The following is a 22,435-nucleotide window of genomic DNA, read 5'->3' as shown; positions in this document are numbered from 1 at the left end:
GGAGATGTTGCCTAACGACCAATGGAATGGTCTAAAATATGCAACATCCGCCCATCCAGGGCAACTGGCAATGTTAAACGAACTCGCTCATTGTGGAATACTCGCTGGCAGAAATTGGCCAAATAGGGTTAACTAGTTACTTCAGAAATTGTCTACATCCCCAAATAAAATGGTAAAACATAAAGCAAGCCGTGAGTAAACCTATTTTGTTATTCCAATTCCTGATGCTGCTGATCAATTTAAATATCCAACATCCACATTTGATCAGATACCACTTTGTTTTACATTATCTGAAGATGGTAAATCCTCACTGTATGAACAACAAATAGTGGGGAAAGATTTCTAAACGAAGATCTGTATTTAGACAAATGTCTTTTAGGTGAACGTAGCAAAAATGATCCAGCTCACCGAAAAGACTCAGAATGCCCATCACTATAAATTGGCACCCAGGATAACACAGAGTGTTTGATTTAAATTTAACAGAAAATTCCACAATGAGGAGATAGCATAAGAGCATAGGGTTTATGTAAATCATACCACTATTTATTAATGTATTAACTGCTACTACAAGTGAGCGTTAACAGATTAAAATCATATTTTTCAATAGACTTCTTTCACTTCTAGAAAATCTGCATATCCACTGATGTGATATTCTTTAATATTGCAGCATATTAAAACGGAGACTGTGGTGTCTCCGATTTTGGAAATGAACTAGCAACTTTCTACTATGTTGCAAAGAAAATAGTACTATACTGTAGTCAGACAAGCACTACACCTGCTCATGGGACTCTGAGGTTCTGTCTACACCTATCAGGCAAATTATGGAGTAGAATTTATATTTTTCATTGACCGCTCAACTCTCAGATATGAATAACATGAAATACACTCTGTAATAATGTGTGCTTCAGTATCAAGACTGAAGAGTAAAAAACAAAAACAATCTGCCGTTTTGAACCGATTTAATTATCCAACAGCGTTACCTTGTGGTAGAACAAACCCCCTACATTTACATGCTATTATGATGACACTTAAGAAATGGCTCCCCAAAGGAAGGACATACAACTAATGACAAAGTTTAATCCAAACTTTCATACAAAAATCTAAGAAACGGTCACATTTACATGGCTTTGGCTTAAGTAGCACTAATATAGATACATACAGTTGAAGTCAGAAGTTTACATACACTTAGGTTGGAGTCATTAAAACTCGCCTTTCAACCACTCCACAAAGTTCTTGTGAACAAACTATAGTTTTGGCAAGTTGGTGAGGACATATACTTTGTGCATGATAAGTAATTTTTCCAACAATTGTTTACAGAAAGATTATTTCACTTATAATTCACTGTATCACAATTCCAGTGGGTCAGAAGTTTACATACACTAAATTGACTGTGCCATTAAAACAGCTTGGAAAATTCCAGAAAAAGATGTCATGGCTTTAGAAGCTTCTGATAGGCTAATTGACATCATTTGAGTCAATTGAAGGTGTACCTGTGGATGTATTTCAAGGCCTACCTTCAAACTCAGTGCCTCTTTGCTTGACATCATGGGAAAATCAAAATATATCAGCCAAGACCTCAGGAAAAAAAGACCTCCACAAGTCTGGTTCATCTTTGGGAGCAATTTACAAACTCCTGAAGGTACCATGTTCATCTGTACAAACAATAGTATGCAAGTATAAACACCATGGGACCATGCAGCCGTCATACTGCTTAGGAAGAAGACGCGTTCTGTCTCCTAGAGATGAACGCACTTTGGTGTGAAAAGTGCAAATCAATCCCAGAACAACAGCAAAAGGACCTTGTGAAGATGCTGGAGAAAACAGGTACAAAAGTATCTAAATCCACAGTAAAATGAGTCCTATATCAACATAACCTGAAAGGCCGCTCAGCAAGGAAGAAGCCACTGCTCCAAAATCACCATAAAAAAGCCAGACTACAGTTTGCAACTGCACATGGGGACAAAGATCGTACTTTTTGGAGAAATGTCCTCTGGCCTGATGAAACAAAAATAGAACTGTTTGGCCATATTGACCATTGTTATGTTGGGAGGAAAAAGGGGGAGGCTTGCAAGCCGAAGAACACCATCCCAACCGTGAAGCACGGGGGTGGCAGCATCATGTTGTGGGGGTGCTTTGCTGCAGGAGGGACTGGTGCACTTCACAAAATAGATAGCATCATGAGGTAGGAAAATTATGTGGATATATTGAAGCAACATCTCAAGACATCAGTCAGGCAGGAAGTTAAAGCTTGGTCGCAAATGGGTCTTCCAAATGGACAATGACCCCAAGCATACTTCCAAAGTTGTGGCAAAATGGCTTAAGGACAACAAAGTCAAGGTATTGGAGTGGCCATCACAAAGCCCTGACCTCAATCCCATAGAAACATTTGTGGGCAGAACTGAAAAAGCGTGTGCGAGCAAGGAGGCCTACAAGCCTGACTCAGTTACACAAGCTCTGGCAGGAGGAATGGGCCAAAATTCACTCAACTTATTGTGGGAAGCTTGTGGAAGGCTACCCGAAACACTTGACCCAAGTTAAACTATTTAAAGGCAATGCTACCAATGCTACTAATTGAGTGCATGTAAACTTCTGACCCACTGGGAATGCGATGAAATAAATAAATAATTTCCTCTATTATTCTGACATTTCACATTCTTAAAATAAAAGTGGTGATCCTAACTGACCTAAGACAGGGAATTTTTACTAGGATTAAATGTATTTGGCTAAAGTGTATGTAAACTTCTGACTTCAACTGTACATACATACATACACAATATCCCTTTTCAAGTGATTCCCTATCCTGGTCCTAAATGCATTTTTGCATGTACCAGCTCAACCTAAACCAATCTGTATGGGGGAAAAACAGAATTAAAACCAATTCATTGTCTTATATGCACTGTGGAACCTCATGATATGAATGCCAATTTAAACAAGACTAAACTGGTGTTATGGTCCTGTAGTTTTGAAAGTATAATTGAGGGTCTTTGAGATAAGATTCACCTTAAAATACCCAGCAGTGGAAAGGTTACCAAATATCACAACCATTCTCAGTGTGTGGGTGTCCTGCTCTTACTCCACTGTATAACCATGACCAAAGGGGTTCTGGGTTCCTTTCATTCAAGTCTGTGCTCCTTCATGTGGACCTCATTGCTCTGTATGTAGGAGCTGGCTGGGCAGTAGACAAAGGCATGTGCCTTGGCCTCTGCTCCACTGAGGCAGCACAGCTCTCTCTCTCTCTCTCTCACTGCTGGTTCATCTTAGCTGCTTCTGCCTTGATGAGTGAGATCAGCTGCTGGTTGATCAGGAATACAAAACGAAGACCGGCAATATGGAGAGATAAATTACCTGTGAGGTTCATGTATTATAAGAGGTGGCTGTTGTTGTTTATGAAATATACCCTTTGCCACTTTTAACAGATTTCTCAATCATATTCCCTGCCATTGAAGTTGTCCAGAACCATCCACACACCACCACCACAGAGTTATTGTTGAGTTTCCACTTGTAGCCAGACAAGACTGGTCTGCTGTCTATGTAGATGGGCCTGCGGCCTTCGTTGGCTATGAAGAAGTCTCCGTTGTTCTTTAGTTTAATGATCCCTGTACATTATGGACATATAATTATAAACCAGTTATAAACACACAATGACAAACTAGGTAAAGTCCTGATAATATTACCCCATGATAGACATTTAGCAGAAAACAGTCACATTTTAACAGGGTATAATTTCACTAAGCCGTGTAAAGCCGTGAGGACAAGACAAGCACTGCCCTGTAGAGTCCAGATAATACTGGTTGTTCAGCTTCAGACCCAGATAATGCAGATAGGTGGTGTGTCTGAAATGGCATCTTATTCTTTACATAGTGCACCATTTTTGACCAGGGCCTATAGCGCCACCCCATAGGGTGCCATTTCAGACACAACCAGTGTTAAATGAGGACCAATGTCATGGTGCTGCACGTGATGTAGTGAGTCACCTTGTTTCCTGGAGATCTTCCATGCAGGTCCTTCCAGAGACAGATCTACATCGATCTGCTTGTCCTTGGTGGCTCTGCCCAGGGTGATCTAGAGGAACAGTCAGATCAGCTTCATAAAATACAGGACATTTAGCAGACCAAAGCAAGTTAGTCATGTGTGTATATATTTTCATATTTTGTAAGCATACATTTCTGTATAATTAACCTGCTCCACAGTCATCTTACCATGGTGCTAATATAATTTGGTCTTGGACGGTCTAATGTAAATTCAGTTAACTGTCAAATCTGAAATTAGCTGCTCACCTCTCGTGACCTCATAAGGTCAGCGAACCATCCGGCCTCTCAGCGCTGCCAGTGTCTGGTTGTCAAAGTCTGGAGAGTTCATCCCTGAGAACAAAACAACATAAAGGGCTAGATTCTATCAGATCCGCACTAGCTGACACCCGCATAGCGGTTGTTTTGATGTGTCGGAACTGCGTTATAACGGTCAAATCCACAAGCGGCTCCTTGCGTTGGCAGTGTCTGAAAAGCTATTGGACGCAACGAAACCACCCGACTTTATAGTCTGACAAATCCCATGCAGCCATATTAGAAGTTAATGCAGCCGCGTTAACAAGTTCTATTGTCTACACCTCAATTAGACTGATACTAGGCTATAAATCCCCCCTATCCTATTCGAGATCCTTATCCTATCCCACCTCAAAACCATCACAGATGCCCTCCTTGACCCCCTGCAGTTCGCCTACAGAGCCAACAGGTCTGTGGGCTACACTGTCAAAATGGGTTTCCAATTAAATAAAAATGTTGTGTTTGTGTTGGAAAGACAGAGATTAATGCTGAAGAGAAAAAAATATCAAATCAGGATTTTCTTTGGTGGTCTCTGGGTAGCTATCTCAGTCAGCCATTGACTAGGCCTTCAGAAGAAGGCCTCAGCCATACAACTGTATTAGAGCCGAATTTTGGAATGACAGTGAAATGAACCAATCACATTTTGACTTGCAATGGGTGGGGCCGTTTAGCTATCTCTGAAAATAATGACTGAAACATTGTTACGTGTAAACTTTTTAACCCAACTGGCCACAATGTTCTTTAAGCTACACACAGATGAATGCCTATTTTATTTTTTACATCTCCACTGAACAGAATTAGCTGGGGTGCAACAAGACAACAGAGGGGTACTTTAGTTTCAGGGCACCATACACACAGCGCCTGTGGTACGGTCAGTTCCCCCACTGAGCTTTAGCGTGTTAGACGCTGTCTGTCTGTCTGGAGGAGTGGCTTCGGGACAAGTCTCTGAATGTGCTTGAGTGGCCCATCCAGAGCCCAGAATGAACCCGATCTAACATCTCTATGGATACCTGAAAATAGCTGGGCAGCGACTCCCCATCCAACCTGACAGCACTTGAGAGGATCTGCAGATAATGGGAGAAACTCCCCAAATACAGCTGTGCCGAGCTTGTAGCGTCATAACCAACAATTTAATCAATTTTAGAATAAGGCTGTAACGTAACAAAATGTGGAAAAAGTTAAGGGGTCTGAATACTTTCCAAATGCACTGTATTGCTCACCTGTGATGCTGTCCACCAGGACCTGCCAGCGTGGTAGCTCCTGTTCCAGCTGTCTTATCTCCTTCTTCTGATGGCGGTCAGAGATCATCAGCTCTGAGAGTGAGGAGAGAATGAGGAAGGGCAGGAGAGATGACGCAAAGAATTTCTACTCCAATAAACCATTAACATGCATTCAGTTGCTCTGAATTTGGTCATTGAAGCACCTTCTTAGACTCCTTTTTATGTGTTAGTAATGTGTAATTTATATACAAGGTTCTATGGTTGAGTAACCCACCATGCTCCAGCACCTCATCTCTGCTCTCCCTGGGTAATGAGACAGAGACACTGATTAAAATGACCGACACGGGAGGAGCTCTGAATTTAACCTCAGGGGAACTTTAATTAATTGTGGTCAGAACGTTTCTCTTACTTTAGCTTAGCATCATCCACCAGCTGCTCAGCATCAGAGAAGTTGAGAACTTGGTTTCCTTTTGGGAGAGGTTGAACTGCAAAAGAGAATCAAACCATACAATAAGGCTCAACTCACTTAGTTTTAGTTTAACAGTCAAACATTTGTGTATAGTTAACTTTTTTTTAAATAAATATAGTAACTACACTCCATGGATGTCAAGTGATGGGCTAACAGTGTCCCAAATGGCACCACTACTTTTGACCAACTAAAAGGGAATAGGGTGCCATTTGGGATGTAAACTGTGTAATGAACAGATAAGCCTTAGTTGAGTTTCTCTCACCACTCTGGTCCTCCAGCAGATAGTACTGTTTGAGTAGCTGCCAGTGCACCAACAAGCTCTTGGGAGTGCGGGAGGGATAGAACACACTGGGGTGCTTACTCAGCATCTCCTGGAACACCTCCAGCTTGGGCTGACTGCTCTGCTCATCAGAAGAAGAAGAAAAAAACACGTATTTAAATAAATGCACACTCACTTCTTCAAACGGACACAAATACAGTGCTATCAATCACACACACGTAAACATATGCAGCGAAATACATATTTCACCACAATTATTTTTCCAGCCTCATTAAACTTAGTTAATGACCGAACCATATACATACACAAGTGCATATAAATGACTATATGCACGTGTATATGAAGTCCACACCATATGTATTTGGACAATGAAGCTGAAATGTTACATGTGGCTCTATACTCCAGCATTTTGTATAGAAAGTCATTTTTTATTAAAGTGTATTTTCATACAGATCAGCTTTAATATTGCATATTCGGGAAAGTATTCAGACCCCTTGACCTTTTCCACATTTTGTTATGTTACAGCCTTATTCTAAAATGGATTAAATAAAACATTTTCCTCAGCAACATACACACAATACTCCATAATGACAAAGCAAAATTACTTTATTATTTTCCCCTAACCCTTCCATCCCTCCCCTAAGTGGAGTAAACTAATGGACAGCAACACTTAGGCTTCTACTTCCAGCTTATACATACTATATACATTTTACGGACTCTTGTTTGTTTTTAGTCCCATCCTTCAGCTCCACTCAACCCCTCCCATCTACCTCTCAACTGTGCTGTTTCACAAAAGTTCTGAACCTCTATTCTCATAGATTCTACATATTGCAAAATTTTTGCTAAGAGTATAATTATTATGGATGCACGATATATTGGTGAGCATATCGGAATTGGCCGACATTTGCTAAAAATGCCAACATCGGCGTCAGCCCGATGTCTAGTTTAACGCCGATGTGCAAAACCGATGGCGAAGCTGACGTGCATAGCTACATAACGTAGGTAAATGACGCCATGAAAAATACAGCGCTACACAGAACAAAAATATAAACGTACTAAGAGCACACTACCAACAACTACAGTGGGGCAAAAAAGTATTTAGTCAGCCACCAATTGTGCAAGTTCTCCCACTTAAAAAGATGAGAGAGGCCTGTAATTTTCATCATAGGTACACTTCAACTATGACAGACAAAATGATGGGGAAAAATCCAGAAAATCACATTGTAGGATTTTTAATTAATTTATTTGCAAATGATGGTGGAAAATAAGTATTTGGTCAATAACAAAAGTTTATCCCAATACTTTGTTATATACCCTTTGACAAAGGTCAAACGTTTTCTATAAGTCTTCACAAGGTTTTCACACACTGTTGCTGGTATTTTGGCCCATTCCGCCATGCAGATTTCCTCTAGAGCAGTGATGTTTTGGGGCTGTTGCTGGGCAACACGGACTTTCAACTCCCTCCAAAGATTTTCTATGGGGTTGAGATCTGGAGACTGGCTAGGCCACTCCAGGACCTTGAAATGCTTCTTATGAAGCCACTCCTTCCGTTGCCCGGGGGGTGTGTTTGGGATCATTGTCATATTGAAAGACCCAGCCACGTTTCATCTTCAATGCCCTTGCTGATGGAAGGAGGTTTTCACTCAAAATCTCAAGATACATGGCCTCATTCATTCTTTCCCTTACACGGATCAGTCGTCCTGGTCCCTTTGCAGAAAAACAGCCCCAAAGCATGATGTTTCCACCCCCATGCTTCACAGTAGGTATGGTGTTCTTTGGATGCAACTCAGCATTATTTGTCCTCCAAACACGACGAGTTGAGTTTTTACCAAAAAGTTATATTTTGGTTTCATCTGACCATATGACGTTCTCCCAATCTTCTTCTGGATCATCCAATTGCTCTCTAGCAAACTTCAGACGGGCCTGGACATGTACCGGCTTAAGCAGGGGGACACGTCTGGCACTGCAGGATTTGAGTCCCTGGCGGCGTAGTGTGTTACTGCTGGTAGGCTTTGTTACTTTGGTCCCAGCTCTCTGCAGGTCATTCACTAGGTCCCCCCGTGTGGTTCTGGGATTTTTGCTCACCGTTCTTGTGATCATTTTGACCCCACGGGGTGAGATCTTGTGTGGAGCCCCAGAGGGAGATTATCAGTGGTCTTGTATGTCTTCCATTTCCTAATAATTGCTCCCACAGTTGATGTCTTCAAACCAAGCTGCTTACGTATTGCAGATTCAGTCTTCCCAGCCTGGTGCAGGTCTACAATTTTGTTTCTGGTGTCCTTTGACAGCTCTTTGGTCTTGGCCATAGTGGAGATTGGAGTGTGACTGAGGTTGTGGACAGGTGTCTTTTATACTGATAACAAGTTCAAAGAGGTGCCATTAATACAGGTAACGAGTGGAGGACAGAGGAGCCTCTTAAAGAAGAAGTTACAGGTCTGTGAGAGCCAGAAATCGTACTTGTTTGTAGGTGACCAAATACTTATTTTCCACCATAATTTGCAAATAAATTCATTAAAAATCCTACAATGTGATTTTCTGGATTTTTTTCTCTCATTTTGTCTGTCATAGTTGAAGTGTACCTATGATGAAAATTACAGGCCTCATCTTTTTAAGTGGGAGAACTTGCACAATTGGTGGCTGACTAAATACTTTTTTGCCCCACTGTATGTATGTATGTATGTATGTATGTATGTATGTATGTATGTATGTATATATATATATATATATACATACTGAGTTCATGTGACACTTAAATAAAGTTCACCTGTGTGCAATCTAACTAATCTAATCTAAGTAATCTAACGTGACTTCTGAAGGTAACTGGTTGCACCAGATCTTATTTAGGGGCTTCATAGCAAAGGGAGTGAATGTACACACCACTTTTCTTTTCTTTTTCTTTTAAGAAAACAAGTAAAAATTGTATTTCACTTCACCAATTTGGACTACTTTGTGCATGTCCATTACAAGAAATCCAAATAAAAATCCATTTAAATTACAGGTTGTAATGCAACAAAATAGGAGAAACACCAAAGGGGTGAATACTTACGCAAGGCATTGCATCTTTTCGCCAGGCCTACTTCAAATTCAGTAGGTAGGTGATGCAGAACAAATGCAGTCCAGTGGTCAGAAGTGTAGGCAGCTCCTTTGAGTCACTGAACTGTACAAGGTGTCATGTTCATCTTTCAGTTTAAAACTAGTGGAAAGATTGAAGCTGGAAAAGGTGCTTTCAGAGTAAGCTATAACATTAAACTGGACTGTTCTCTCTGCTACCGCACAGCAAGCGGTTTCCTGGAGCACCAAGTCTAGGTCCAAACAGCTTCTACCCCCAAGCCATAAGACTCCTGAACATCTACTCAAATGGCTACCCAGACTATTTGCATTGCTGCCCCCCCCCCCTCCCTTCTACACTGCTGCTACTCTGTTATTATCTATGCATATAGCCACTTCAATAACTCTACCTACATGTACATATTACCTCAATTACTGCAACTAACCGGTGCCCCTGCACATTGACTCTGTACCGGTATACCCTGTATATAGCCTCTGCTGCTCTGTAATTATTTGTTACTTTGATTTCTTAATTTTGGGGGGTATTTTCTTAAAACTGCATTGTTGGTTAAGGGCTTGTAAGTAAGCATTTCACTGTAAGGTCTACCTACACCTGTTGTATTAGGCAAATGTAACAAATAACATTTGATTTGACACAAGTGAGTAGCAGTCCAACCTTGAAGAGCTCCTGCGTTTGGGCACAACACCGCCACCCCCAACGAAAGCCTGTGTTGCTGTTCTTTTGATGTCTTTTATCCCAGTCAACTCCTCATCCTCTGACAGGCTCTGTGTCCCAGCTGCTCCAATCTGTGCACCAATCACAGATACAACTGCAGCGCCTGCCTGTATATCTGTCCCCAAACGGAGACAGACTTCGATGTTAGACACTAGAGCCTATGGATTATGATGACAACATATATGGCAACAACTTACAACAAGAGGCTGACAGACAACAAAGAGATGTGTATACCTTGTCCATGATCTTGGTCAGTCCTGGGCTTTCGAATAGTAACGTTGCTACATTCGGCAGGTGTCACTCAGACAACGTATATCAGGTGGCAATCTTGAGACGAGAGAGAGAGTAAGGTATCAGTTGGGCGGTAAATGGGAAGCATGTGCGGATAGCCAGCTAGCTCAATGTGATAAATATAAGCTCTACTATGCAGCTATTAACTAGCTTGATGTGAACAATATTGATAGGTGTCCCAAAAGCCAGCGATCTAATGTAGATGGATGAAGCTAGGAACAATTCACATCACTCGCTAGCTAAAGTTAGCTAGCAAACGTTGGTTATAACAGTAACGAAACAGCCTCTTCGCTCATTCTCTACTTACCTCGTTTATCAACCAACTAGAGTCTAGCCAAGCATATTGAACTTCGAATAACACAATTGCTATACGAATATGTTATTTTATATTCTTCTTCGATCGGGTTTAACAGCGGTTGGCATCCAATGTTAATGGTGCATTACTGCCAATAACTGGACGGGGTATTGAATAATGTTATCTTTCCTTCCTCGCCTCCAGACCGTAGTCGTCCCGACTAATTTACGAATGCTCTGGGGTAATTCCCACATTTGGGGATCTTATCCACTGCTAATGACGAGTTAGTCTGGAATTCCACTTAAGTAGTTTACATTTATTAAACTTGTACACCATGTGATGTAGTCAGAATGATGAAATAACAGGCGTTACTAACAGTTCCCCTACATCTCCTCCGCACAACAATTGCGTAAACAAATGAAAGATAACTTACTATGTTACCCACAATGCACTTAAATGTTTTAAAGCTATACCCCTAGTTTACCAACAATAAGAAACTAAAAAAACGTTCCGGGAAAGGGGGAAATCGAGAGCATACAAAATTAAACACGTGAACTAAATTAAACATAAATAAATAAAACATCACACTTTTCAATCAAAGCGCGGAAATCGATTCTGCCGCACGAGCATACTTTTGCGGCACAATCGATAGCGCGCCGGACCCCGGGCTAGAAGGTCGAGGGTTCGAGACCTGCTCCCTGCTGTTTCATTCCATTGGTGTCAGAAGTGGATCGCCTGACCAGGAGGCAGAGACCATTGTCAACACCCTGACAGCAGGGATGTTCAGCAGGTTTGGAGCTGCAGAGTCCATCCCGTGTGTTCGCCACCATGTGTGAGGCTGGGTATGCAAAAGATCCACACTATTCCTCTCCATCCTCAAAGTGATGGCCTTGTGGAGCGCTTCAACAAAATGCTTGGACAGCAGCTGGCCATCGTCTCTGCCAAACACCAGCATGACTGGGACAAGCACCTGCCTATGGTCCTCATGGCATGCCGCTCCGCTGTCCAAGACTCCACCTCCTGCACGCCTGCCCTCCTCATGCTGGGGAAAGAGATCCACACCCCTGTGGAGGTGTTTGGTCGGCCCCTGGATAGCCCTCATGTTCCCCCGGGGCCGGAGTATGCCCAGAGACTCCAGGACCGCCTGGAGACAGCCCACACTTTCGCCAGAGAGCAGCTGGTGAATGCAGGTGTGAGGCAGAAAAGGAACTACGACGTGCACACCCGGGGAAGGCACTTTGTGGCTGGGGAGCTGGTCTGGGTCTACAGCCCCCTAAGAAAAAAAGGCAGATACCCCAAGTTGGACAGTTGAGAAGACTGATCAGAGATGCAGCCAAGAGGCCCATGATCACTCTGGATGAACTGCAGAGATCTACAGCTGAGGTGGGAGACTCTGTCAGATGAAACCAAAATTGAACTTTTTGGCAACAATGCAAAACGTTATGTTTGGCGTAAAAGCAACACAGCTCATCACCCTGAACACACCATCCCCACTGTCAAACATGGTGGTGGCAGCATCATGGTTTGGGCCTGCTTTCCTTCAGCAGGGACAGGGAAGATGGTTAAAATTGATGGGAAGATGGATGGAGCCAAATACAGGACCATTCTGGAAGAAAACCTGATGGAGTCTGCAAAAGACCTGAGACTGGGACGGAGATTTGTCTTCCAACAAGACAATGATCCAAAACATAAAGCAAAATCTACAATGGAATGGTTCAAAAATAAACATATCCAGGTGTTAGAATGGCCAAGTCAAAGTCCAGACCTGAATCCAATCGAGAATCTGTGGAAAGAACTGAAAACTGCTGTTCACAAATGCTCTCCATCCAACCTCACTGAGCTCGAGCTGTTTTGCAAGGAGGAATGGGAAAAATTTTCAGTCTCTCGATGTGCAAAACTGATAGAGACATACCCCAAGCGACTTACAGCTGTAATCGCAGCAAAAGGTGGCTCTACAAAGTATTAACTTAATTTTTCAGTTTTTGATTTGTTAAAAAAGTTTGAAATATCCAATAAATGTTGTTCCACTTCATGATTGTGTCCCACTTGTTGTTGATTCTTCACAAAAAAATACAGTTTTATATCTTTATGTTTGAAGCCTGAAATGTGGCAAAAGGTCGCAAAGTTCAAGGGGGCCGAATACTTTCGCAAGGCACTGTATTGTGGCCTTTTTCTTGCATTTCAAAATATTATCTTATTATCTTATCTTTTAACAGATTTAATGGATTATATTCTCCTACATTAATTTCACATTTCCACAAACTTCAAAGTGTTTCATTTCAAATGGTATCAAGAATATGCATATCCTTGCTTCAGTTCTCCAGACAGTTAGATTTGGGAATGTAATTTTAGATGAAAGTAGCATTGATCCAAAACCCTGTCTCTGACCAAAAACGATTCTAGTGGTTTCCTATTTTCCAACAGTACAGTTGATAACCATTGCTATAAATGCTAAAAATCCAATCTTACTGAAACATATTTCACTTGTTGGCCTATCCTTCTGGTATAGATCTACTACTCACACCACCTCTCAGGATCCCTCCCCCTTGACCCATCTTCCTCTACTTTCTTCACAACCTCAGAACACGACAACTTCTGCACAACTCTAACCCTGGAAACCTCAACCTGCTTCTCTCGCACAGGACAATTCTGATCCCCAGCCACAAGGGCACCACTACAATTATCACATACCACTACTTTCCCCAATGCAACACATTCCTTTGTCTCATGCCCTTCTGCACACTTGTCACACCTAGGAACCTCCCTCCTACACACTGCTGCCACATGCCCATACGCTTGACACCTGTAACGTAATGTATTCGGCACAAAAGCTTGTACAGGATAACTTACAGTTGAAGTTGGAAGTTTACATTCACCTTAGCCAAATACATTTAAACTCAGTTTTTCACAATTCCTTACATTTAATCCTAGTAAAAATCCATGTCTTAGGTCAGTTAGGATCACCAATTTATTTTAAGAATGTGAAATGTCAGAATAATAGTAGAGATAATGATTTATTTAATCTTTTATTTCTTTCATCACATTCCCAGTGGGTCAGAAGTTTGCGACCAAGCTTTAACTTCCTGACTGATGTCTTGAGATGTTGCTTCAATATATCCACATAACTTCCCCTCCTTATGAAGCCATCTATTTTGTGGAGTGCACCAGTCCCTCCTGCAGAAAAGCACCCCCACAACATGATGCTGCCATCCCAGTGCTTCACGGTTGGGATGGTGTTCTTCGGCTTGCAAGCCTCCCCCTTTTTCCTCTAAACATAACAATGGTCATTATGACCAAACAGATCTATTTTTGTTTCATTAGACCAGAGGACATTTCTTCAAAAAGTACGATCTTTGTCCCCTTGTGCAGTTGCAAACCTTAGTCTGGCTTTTTTTTATGCGGTTTTGGAGCAGTGGCTTCTTCCTTGCTGAGCAGCGTTCCAGGTTATGTCGATATAGGACTTGTTTTACTGTGGATATATATACTTTTGTACCTGTTTCCTCCAGCATCTTCACAAGGTCCTTTGCTGTTGTTCTGGGATTGATTTGCACTTTTCGCACCAAAGTACGTTCATCTCTAGGAGACAGAATGCGTCTCCTTCCTGAGCGGTATGACGGCTGCGTTGTCCCACTTGCGTACTATTGTTTGTACAGATGAATGTTGTACCTTCAGGTGTTTGGAAATTGCTCCCAAGGATGAACCAGACTTGTGGAGGTCTACAATTATTTTTATGAGGTCTTGGCTGATTTCTTTAGATTTTCCCATGATGTCAAGCAATGAGGCACTGAGTTTGAAGGTAGGCCTTGAAATACATCCACAAGGTACACCTCCAATTGACTCAAATGATGTCAATTAGCCTATCAGAAGCTTCTAAAGCCATGACATCATTTTCTGGAATTTTCCAAGCTGTTTTAATGGCACAGTCATCTTGGTGTATGTAAACTTCTGACCCACTGGAATTGTGATACAGTGAATTGTAAGTGAAATAATCTGTCTGTAAACAATTGTTGGAAAAATTACTTGTGTCATGAACAAAGTCGATGTCCTAACCGACTTGCCAAAACTATAGTTTTTTAACAAGAAATATGTGGAGTGGTTGAAAAACGAGTTTTAATGACTCCAACCTAAGCATTTGTAAACTTCCGACTTCAAATGTATATATCCTAACATAAATTTGTCGGGCAAAGACTCTTCTGCTTCACCACTCACACCACTCTGTCTGTGTCGCACCAAATGACAAGCATCACAAACAACGGGAATCTTCGCCTTCAGTTGGACAACTTTTACATTTTCTGCTACCCCAGTAATCACTCATTTCAATGGCACTCTTTTCTTGAGAGCAAAACAATTCACATTTCTTGCCCCCATTCGTTTAACGCGGAGCGCCTTTTCCCTCTGACCAGCAGAAACACAAACAATCATCACAAGACCACTTCTGGTTACCCTCCCCGATTCCACAGCCCCCAACTCTGTTTTCACCCACCCTGAAACCACAAATGGATCTGCTAAAAGGCAAGGGTCCACTTTTCCCAAAAATGTCACTCCTACTTTCACAGACTCATCTTTATCCTGACCCTCAGTGCAAGCCTTGGGCCTGAGAACTTCATCACACGTAACAACTCCGATACTTCAACCTCATTAACTTCCATTTCTCCTCCTGTCTTCAGCTCACTCTGCTTACACTTTCTACCATTCTTCTTTAACAAACCATCTCCCTTTTCCCACCATCTTCCTCTCAGACCTCCTCTGACTCTCTTTTTTCCTCCATTCTTCCTCAGTATTCCAAGTATTCGTCTCCTTATGATAATACTGCACTTCTCCTGACATACATCTTATTCTTGCCTTTTCAAGGGACGCCATTTAACCAGCTGTCACAATCTCTGTACAATCAGCACAAACACTTCGGGATGTAGTGTAATGGATGTGAAACGGCTAGCTTAGTTAGCGGTGGTGCGGGCTAAATAGAGTTTCAATCGGTGACGTCACTTGCTCTGAGACCTTGAAGTAGTTGTTCCCCTTGCTCAGCAAGGGCCGCAGCTTTTGTGGAGCGATGGGTAACGATGCTTCGTGGGTGACTGTTGTTCATGTGTGCAGAGGGTCCCTGGTTCGCGCCCGGGTATGGGCGAGGGGACGGTCTAAAGTTATACTGTTACAGTAGCGCTCAACAGTGCATCCCACTTATAAAGCAGCTGCTTCCTCTTGATATTCTCCTTTATCAAAAAGCTACCGAAAAGCTTTTCCATTTCAAACAAGCGCGCTCCTCAAACCATCCTCCACCATTTCGCTCCATAACAGGGCTGGAGTATGGAATGCTTATTGACATGTAGCCATTACCCCAAAATGCAAATAATGGCTGTGTAGTTCCAGCATGTGAACTCTTAGGACATGTGCAATTAATGATGACCTGGTTTAGTCAAATATTTTACCAACAGATGGTGCTGCAAGACACCTCTCTTTTTTACAGTCATTGCACAAGACAGCGTTTTGTTTGAATCATCTAGATCAGGGTTACCCTTGCACGACACAGCTGATTCAAATAATCAACTAATCCTCAAGCTTTGATCATTTGAATCAGCTGTGTAGTGTCAGGGCAAAAAAACAAAATATGTACCACTTGGGGTCCCGAGGACCGAGTTTGGGAAACGCTGATATAGATGTATAGAGATCGCAACGTTGTATCTGTCACATTAAGGTGTCTGTGAGAGTACGGGCAGTGTCATCTCCATTTTTAAGTAGTCAATTTCATTCTTCTACTAGCTACTTCTATGACTAAACAAACTGAAATGATACATACTGTGTTATTTGAACAGGTAAAGCCAAGGTTGGTGATTTACTGCCACTTGCAGTTATGGAATGTTTGCTCACAAGTATAATTCATTGGGTTGATCCTTCTGATGACCTGGATGGAATTATGTGATCCTTCCTTAACCCATAGGAAGTCCCACCCAGTTGACTATTTCAAGATGGTGAAAGTCCTTAATGCCAGTGCCTATGTTAAAACAGGATTTTGGGTGCTAGAGTCCTCTATACATCTCTATGGTTTGAATTCACAAGACTATAATAGACTACATTCTTTTCGAAATTAGGAAGTACAATCACACTAATGGATTGAGCAATTCTGAAAAAGCAAAATCAATCATTATAATCTATAATTTGTGTTATCTATTTCAACTTTCGCAATTCACTTTTCACCTATACAATCACATAACATACCCTCCTAATGTCCCCTAACTCCACATCCCCTTCAACACACCCTGTTACGTGTTGTCTGTTTACCAGACAACAGAAATTAGGCAGACTAGACTGAGTCCGTATAGGCACTGAAAGGCACAGACCCACTGCTTACAGTCACCTGCTAAAGTCCAGCAATTGACCTGGCCTGTTCTCAGCCCACCTAAGGCCCCTACCTCTGTTGCTGCCTCTGTCAGGCAGAGGGTGAAATAAGAGAAAAGGAGTCTATGAATTATTAACCTTTTTGGAAAAAATTCAGCTCTGACTGGCTATGGATGTTTTTCCTCCAGTATTTCAGTCCACCACTTAGGCGGGCTTCATTTATTGTAGGCCTATGCATGTATAATACTATAAAATGCAACATATGATTACAGCTGTGTTGGAAATGCATTGTTCTGTTCATGGTCAGAACATTTTGGAGAGTGAAGCATGATTAATTGAAGGAAGTGTGGTTGGTATTTTACTCAGAAAGAGAGGCATAACCATCAAAATAACATCCTACTAATGAGTAGGCCTACCACTGCAGTGTACTCTTTTACATAATTTATAATCTAGCGGGTTGCTTCCTGTCTGTCTCAACCTTTGTTCCAGTGTGATTTGGGCATTTTGGACAGTCAGGGTTATGTGCAAAACCCTCACTCTCTCATTCAGAATGTAATTGGGGGTGGAGTAGTTATGTTATGCAAACTGTTGACCTGCAAACTTAGCACCAATGTACGGTAGCACAATGTCCCCACAGACACATCCCACAGGAACAGCGATACCCAGCAGCGGCATTCTCAGAACCACCTGCCTTCATGTCTAAATATTAGTCCATTGGTTTGAGCCACAGACAAGCTCGAACCAGAAACTAGGTTACAATGTCTTGACGTTTGGGAATTGCCAGGGACCTCACAATACAATATTCTCGCGATAATTATGTTCCGATACGATATGTATTGCGATTCTCACGATTCTACAGTGCCTTGCGAAAGTATTCGGCCCCCTTGAACTTTGCGACCTTTTGCCACATATCAGGCTTCAAACATAAAGATATAAAACTGTATTTTTTGTGAAGAATCAACAACAAGTGGGACACAATCATGAAGTGGAACGACATTTATTGGATATTTCAAACTTTTTTAACAAATCAAAAACTGAAAAATTGGGCGTGCAAAATTATTCAGCCCCTTTACTTTCAGTGCAGCAAACTCTCTCCAGAAGTTCAGTGAGGATCTCTGAATGATCCAATGTTGACCTAAATGACTAATGATGATAAATACAATCCAATCTGTGTGTAATCAAGTCTCCGTATAAATGCACCTGCACTGTGATAGTCTCAGAGGTCCGTTAAAAGCGCAGAGAGCATCATGAAGAACAAGGAACACACCAGGCAGGTCCGAGATACTGTTGTGAAGAAGTTTAAAGCCGGATTTGGATACAAAAAGATTTCCCAAGCTTTAAACATCCCAAGGAGCACTGTGCAAGCGATAATATTGAAATGGAAGGAGTATCAGACCACTGCAAATCTACCAAGACCTGGCCGTCCCTCTAAACTTTCAGCTCATACAAGGAGAAGACTGATCAGAGATGCAGCCAAGAGGCCCATGATCACTCTGGATGAACTGCAGAGATCTACAGCTGAGGTGGGAGACTCTGTCCATAGGACAACAATCAGTCATATATTGCACAAATCTGGCCTTTATGGAAGAGTGGCAAGAAGAAAGCCATTTCTTAAAGATATCCATAAAACGTGTCGTTTAAAGTTTGCCACAAGCCACCTGGGAGACACACCAAACATGTGGAAGAAGGTGCTCTGGTCAGATGAAACCAAAATTGAACTTTTTGGCAACAATGCAAAACGTTATGTTTGGCGTAAAAGCAACACAACTGAACACACCATCCCCACTGTCAAACATGGTGGTGGCAGCATCATGGTTTGGGCCTGCTTTTCTTCAGCAGGGACAGGGAAGATGGTTAAAATTGATGGGAAGATGGATGGAGCCAAATACAGGACCATTCTGGAAGAAAACCTGATGGAGTCTGCAAAAGACCTGAGACTGGGACGGAGATTTGTCTTCCAACAAGACAATGATCCAAAACATAAAGCAAAATCTACAATGGAATGGTTCAAAAATAAACATATCCAGGTGTTAGAATGGCCAAGTCAAAGTCCAGACCTGAATCCAATCGAGAATCTGTGGAAAGAACTGAAAACTGCTGTTCACAAATGCTCTCCATCCAACCTCACTGAGCTCGAGCTGTTTTGCAAGGAGGAATGGGAAAAAAATGTCAGTCTCTCGATGTGCAAAACTGATAGAGACATACCCCAAGCGACTTACAGCTGTAATCGCAGCAAAAGGTGGCTCTACAAAGTATTAACTTAAGGGGGCTGAATAATTTTGCACGCCCAATTTTTCAGTTTTTGATTTGTTAAAAAAGTTTGAAATATCCAATAAATGTCGTTCCACTTCATGATTGTGTCCCACTTGTTGTTGATTCTTCACAAAAAAATACAGTTTTATATCTTTATGTTTGAAGCCTGAAATGTGGCAAAAGGTCGCAAAGTTCAAGGGGGCCGAATACTTTCGCAAGGCACTGTATATGTATTGTGATACGATACTGCGATTTTATTGAGATTTGATGTTCCAAACATACTGCTCACTATATGTCTTCTGCAGAGAGTCAAGAGAGAGCATGAGAAAACTTCCTTGACCAGTCAAGGAAACAAAAATGCTGAAAACACGTAGGTTAACTATTTAAAAAGGAGATGGAGAACAAGCTATAGGATGAAAATTAGCGGAATGTTAATGCAGGTACTGCCGACTAACGATAGATAGCGCTTCCTACAGCAGCAAAAAATAATATATACACTGAACAAAAATATAAATGCAACATGCAATAGTTTCAAAGATGAGTTAGTGAGTTACTGTTCATATAAGGACATCGGTCATTTGAAATAAATAAATTAGGCCCTAATCTATGGATTTCACATGACTGGGAATACAGATAGGGATCTGACGGTCACAGATACCTTACAAAAAAGGTAGGGGCGTGGATCAGAAAACCAGTCAGTATCTTGTGACCACCATTTGCCTCATGCAGCACGACACATCTCCTTTGCATAGAGTTGATCAGGCTGTTGATTGTGGCCTGTAAAACGTTGTCCCACTCCTCTTCAATGGCTGTGTGAAGTTTCTGGATATTAGCGGGAACTGGAACACGCTGCCGTACACGTTGATCCAGAGCATCCCAAACATGCTCAATAGGTGACATGTCTGGTGAGTATGCAGGTCATTAAAGAACTGGGACATTTCCAGCTTCCAGGACTTCAGACCCTTCAAATAACATCAAATTGTATTTGTCACATGAGCCGAATACAACAGGTGTAGTAGACCTTACTGTGAAAAGCTTACTTATAAGCACTAAACCAACAATGCAGTTCAAGAAAATAAACTTTACTAAATAAACTCAAGTAAAACAAAAAAAAGTAACACAATCAACATAACAATAATGAGACTATATACAGAGGGTACCGGTACCGAGTCAATGTATAGGTTAGTTGAGGTAATTTGTACATGTAGGTAGGGAGACAGTGACTATGCATAGACAATAAACAGCGAGTAGCAGCAGTGTAAAAACAAAGGGGGCGATGTCAAAGTAAATAGTCCATTTTATTAATTGTTCAGCGGTCTTATGGCTTGGGGGTAGAAGCTGTTAAGGAGCCTTTTGGACCTGGACTTGGCGCTCCGGTATCGCTTGCCGTGCGGTAGCAGTGAGAACAGTCTATGACTTGGATGACTTGAATCTTTGACCATTTTTTGGGCCTTCCTCTGACATCGCCGAGTATATAGGTCCTGGATGACAGGAAGGTTGGCCTCAGTGATGTACTGGGCTGTATGCACTACCCTCTGTAGCACCTTACGGTCGGATGCCTAGCAGTTGCCATACCAGACAGTGATGCAACCGGTCAGGATGCTCTCAATGGAGCAGCTGTAGAACTTTTTGAGGATCTGGGGACCTATGCCAAATCTTTTCAGTCTCCTGAGGGGAAAAATGTGTTATTGTGCCCTCTTCATGAGTGTCTTGGTGTGTTTGGACCATGCAAGTTTGTTAGTGATGTGGACACCAAGGATCTTGAAACTCTCGACCCGCTCCACTACAGCCCTGTCGATGTTAATGTTCGGCCCTCCTGTAGTCCATGATCAGCTCCTTTGTTTTGCTCACATTGAGGTTGTTGTCCTTAGCTTAGTGATGAGCTTTGAGGGCACTATGGTGTTGAACACTGAGCTGTAGTCAATGAACAGCATTCTCACATAGGTGTTCCTTATGTCCAGGTGGGAAAGGGCGGTGTGGAGTGCGATTGAGATTACGTCATCTGTGGATCTGTTGGGGCGGTATGCGAATTTGGAGTGGGTCTAGGGTTTCCGGGATGATGGTGTTGATGTGAGTCATGACCAGCCTTTCAAAGCACTTCATGGCTAACGCCGTGCTATGGGGCGGTAGTCATTTAGGCAGGTTACCTTTGTTTCCTTGGGCACAAGGACTATGGTCGTCTGCTTGAAACATGTAGGTATTACAGACTCAGTCAGGTAGAGATTGAAAATGTCAGTGAAGACACTTGACAGTTGATCCGCGCATGCTCTAAGTACACGTCCTGGTAATCCATCTGGCCCGCGGCCTTCTGAATGTTGACCTGTTTAAAGGTCTTGCTCACATCGGCTACAAAGAGCGTGATCACATAGTTGTCTGGAACAGCTGGTGCTCTTATGCATGCTTCAGCGTTGCTTGCCTCGAAGCATGCATAAAAGGCATTTACTGTAGCTCGTCTGGTAGGCTGACGTCACTAGGCAGCTCACGGCTGGGTTTCCCTTTGTAGTCCGTAATAGTTTCCAAGCCCTGCCGCATCCAACGAGCATCAGAGCCGGTGTAGTAGGATTCAATCTTAGTCCTGTATTGACGCTTTGCCTGTTTGATGGTTCGTCATGCGACATGGGGCTGTGTATTATCATACTGAATCAGGATGTGATGGCGGTGGATGAATGGCACGACAATGGTCCTAAGGATCTCATCATGGTATCTCTGTGCATTTAAATGGCTTATGCTTGCAAATACCATAACAACACCACCACGGGGCACTCTGTTCACAACGTTGACATCAGCAAACCGCTCGCCCACACGTTTGCCATTTGCCTTGTACAGTTGACACTGAGATTCATCCGTGAAGAGCACACTTCTCCAGCATGCCAGTGGCCATCGAAGGTGAGCATTTGCACACTGAAGTCAGTTACGACGCCAAACTGCATTCAGGTCAAGACCCTGGTGAGGATAACGAGCACGCAGATGACCTTCCCTGAAACGGTTTCTGACAGTTTGTACAGATAATCTTCGGTTGTGCAAACCCGCAGTTTCATAAACTGTCCATGTAGCTGGTCTCAGCCGATCCCGCAGGTGAAGAAGCAGGATGTGGAGGTCCTGGCCTGGCATGGTTACACGTGGTCTGCGGTTGTGAAGCCGGTTGGACAAACTGCCAAATTCTCTAAAATGACATTGGAGGGGGTTTA

General features: G+C 42.3%; 1 pseudogene; it reads right to left on the bottom strand.

Moving 5' to 3' along the window:
• Nucleotides 1-942: 942 nt before the first annotated feature.
• On the bottom strand, nt 943-11,052 carry LOC139413601 (microspherule protein 1-like; annotated as a pseudogene).
• Between the last annotated feature and the right edge of the window lie 11,383 nt (nt 11,053-22,435).

This window comes from Oncorhynchus clarkii, chromosome 7, assembly GCF_045791955.1.
Source record: "Oncorhynchus clarkii lewisi isolate Uvic-CL-2024 chromosome 7, UVic_Ocla_1.0, whole genome shotgun sequence".
In the NCBI taxonomy this organism is placed as follows: Eukaryota; Metazoa; Chordata; class Actinopteri; order Salmoniformes; family Salmonidae; genus Oncorhynchus; species Oncorhynchus clarkii.
This window is presented reverse-complemented; position numbering and strand designations above follow the sequence as displayed.